The sequence below is a fragment of the Heterodontus francisci genome, chromosome 30 (assembly GCF_036365525.1).
Source record: "Heterodontus francisci isolate sHetFra1 chromosome 30, sHetFra1.hap1, whole genome shotgun sequence".
NCBI lineage: Eukaryota > Metazoa > Chordata > Chondrichthyes > Heterodontiformes > Heterodontidae > Heterodontus > Heterodontus francisci.
This window is the reverse complement of record NC_090400.1, coordinates 9,709,002-9,712,214: the sequence shown is the minus strand read 5'-3', so window position 1 is coordinate 9,712,214 and position 3,213 is coordinate 9,709,002. Positions and strand designations below refer to the sequence as shown.

The 3,213-nt window shown below is 55.3% G+C and overlaps 1 pseudogene; it reads right to left on the bottom strand.

The window, feature by feature from the left end:
- Positions 1-847: 847 nt before the first annotated feature.
- LOC137346466 (protein arginine N-methyltransferase 6-like) lies at positions 848-2,957 on the bottom strand (annotated as a pseudogene).
- Between the last annotated feature and the right edge of the window lie 256 nt (positions 2,958-3,213).

Below are 3,213 nucleotides of genomic sequence, written 5' to 3'. Positions count from 1 at the left end.
TAGTTGTTTTCTCACTTGGCTACTCCTTCCTTTAGCTCCCTGGATGGGTTCGTTGAGTTAAGGCAGATTTTCTCACAATGAGCCTTTCATAGGACAACTGAGTCAGTAGCATCAGTTGGGAAAACAACTGGAAACCAAACAATGAAAAAGTGGAAATGTTCAGGCACTGAAATGTCCACTTGTGCACCCAATAAAATCCTGTCATTCAAAAGTCCTCCTTCATCTTGAATATTTTCATTTCCTTCCCACTACCTCCAATCTCATAAATCAAGGATACCCAGAGATATCTTGGGTTATCCTCGGCTGGAGTTAGTTAGTTTTTCTTTTATCACGGTGTCCTGGAATACTTGGATAGGTTCGCATGGTAAAGGAAGGACTGTTTCCAATGTGTTTCCTTTGCAAAGGGCAAAGTAGACAAGACATAAAACCAAAAAATGCTGGAAATACTCAGCAGGTCTGGCAGCATCTGTGGAGAGAGAAGCAGAATTAACGTTTCAGGTCAGTGACCTTTCATCAGAACTTGACGAAAGGTCACTGACCTGAAATGCTAACTCTCCTCTCACCACAGATGCTGCCAGACCTGCTGAGTATTTCCAGCATTTTTTGGTTTTATTTCAGATTTCTAGCATCTCCATTATTTTGCTTTTATTAAAGTAGACAAGACAATTGGCTTGAGTTCATCAGCATTAGCATCGACTGCCATCAGGCATCAGCATTGGACTCAGTGCATGGAGGTTGTCACCATTGGCTGTGACTGCACAGTAACTACCAGCAGTGACATCAGTGTAGGTACTGGCTACCTGGGGGCACAAACATTAGCACCAGACACCTGGCAGCAGGTGTCATTGGCACTGGTTGACAGGCCAACCTGCATCCGTCATTGGCACCATCTGCACAGAGAGCGACGATGAAACTCAACATCGCCTCCAGTGTGCAGCCTTCAGACACCTGAGAAGAGCGTTTGACGACAAAGACCTCAAACCTGGCACCAAGCTCATGGTCTACAGGACCATAGTGTTACCTGCCCTGCTGTATGCGTCAGAAATATGGACACTGTACAGCAGACATCTGAACGCCCTGGAGTAATATCACCGGTGGTGTCTCCACAAGATCCTGCAAATTCAGAGGCAGGACAGATGCTCCAATATGTGTCCTCTCTCAGGCCAACCTCCCCAGTATCGAGACACTGGTCATGGCCAGTCAGTGACATTGGGAAGGCCAAATCGTCCACATGCCTGACACAAGACTCCCAAAACAAGCTTTCTACTCCGAACTCCGTCACAGAAAGAGGCTATTAGGAGGGCAGAGGAAACGCTACAAGGATGTCTTTAAAGCCTCCCTGAAAAAAGGTGATGTCTCCATTGAGTCGTGGGAATCTCTTGCCCAAGACTGCCCAAAATGGAGAAGAAACATCGCGAAGGCGCCAGGCAGTTCGAACAACATCAGCGTGCCCAGGCAGTGACCAAGTGCAAACAGCGGAAGGAACGTTCAGAAATTCAAGCATCCCATTCACCTCACCAAACACCACCTGTGCCACCTGTGGCAGAGTATGCAGATCCAGAGTTGGACTATTCAGTCACCTAAGGACCCACAACCTTGCAGTGGAAGAGTCATCCTCGTTCCCTAGGAAGAAGACGACAGGCAGAAGTAGGGTAAATAACGGAAAACCAGACGGCGAAGGCATGCATGGTGGCAATGCCGAAGGAGGAGGTAGTGAAGAGACCGCCAAGCCCTCTGAACTGCTGCTCAGTGACTGTATAGAGATCAATGGCAGTGAACATGGAGGGCCGGGCCAGGACATCCTCGCCATGCAGGGCGCCCACTGCCATCTCGTCGTTCATGAGGCAGCGGCAGGCAAAGGCGGCCATGCAGGCCATATCCACCCCATGCTGCTCCTTCACCCCGGCCCAGAAGGACAGGCGCTCCTGCAGGGCTGGGTCGGTCACCGGGGCGATGAAGAGCTCGGCCTGGCAAGGGAAAAGCAGGCCACCCGGTTTGAGCCAGCGGTCGCGGGCATGCAGCACGCTGCGGAGCATCGACTCGTACATGAGGCCGTAGCCCATCCACTCGCTGACAATGGCGTCCACCCTCTCGGGCAGCCTGGCCTCCTCCACCCGGCCCCTCAGGACAAGGACACGGCCGCTCAGCCCATTGGCCTCCACCACCTCCCGTGCGCGCTCCGCCATTACCACGCTCGCCTCCGCCGCGTACACGCGCGCCGCTCCCGCCTGCGCGCGGAAGATGCTGAGGATCCCCGTGCCCACATCCAGCACCGTCAGGCCCCGCAGCAGGCCAACTCCAGCCCCAGGCTGCGGCTCGGGCCTATTCCCCGCTCTCGGTTCGCAGTCCGTCCGCGATCATCTGCTCATGGATGCAGACGTCCGAGTAAGAGTGGAAATAGGCGCCGTCCTGCGGATCCTGGGCCTCGGCCTCCGTCTCCGGTCTTTCCCGGTCCCAGGCCACCTTGCCCGCCCTCCCCTGGTCCCGGGCCTCGGCCTCCGTCCTTTCCCGGTCCCAGGCCACCTTGCCCGCCCACCCCTGGTCCCGGGACTCCGTCTCCGGCCTTTCCCGGTCCCAGGACTCGGTTTCCCGTCTCGCCCAGTCCAGGGCCTCCGTGCCCGGCCTCTTCTGGTCCCGGAACTCCGTCTTCGGCCTCCCACGGTCCTGGGCCTCCGTGCCCACCCTCTCCCGGTCCCGGGACTCGGTCTCCAGTCTCGCCCGGTCCCAGGTCGAGTTCATCCCCGGCCTCTCGGCCTCTTCACCGATTGCCGGCCCCACATGCTCGGCTCCATTATTTAACGCTGGGCTCGGGACTCATTGTTTTTCTCGGTGCCGGGGCCCGGCCTGTGAGCGACCCTCGGTCTGTCCTGTCGGCCAGGTACCTGGGTTTGCCCTACCCACAGCAGAGCTGCCAGCCCAGCCCCTGGACCAGTGTCAGACACACTGACTGCAGGGACACTGAGCACAGCCTGAAATTTCCCTTCAGTGCCAGCAGGTTTTGCTGGACGCTGGCAGTGGGCAAGGTTTCACCAAACCAGCACCGACATAAGAACTTGAGGGAGAAACAAACTCACTCCATCTAGTTCACCGTCTACCATTCTGGTAGTCACAGGATAATGGAGTTGTTGCTGAGAGTCAGTTCTTACAGCCATAAATGAAGGGAATGAAGAGTTTATTACACCCTGATGTCTGTATCTCAGCTGTGGACCAGTG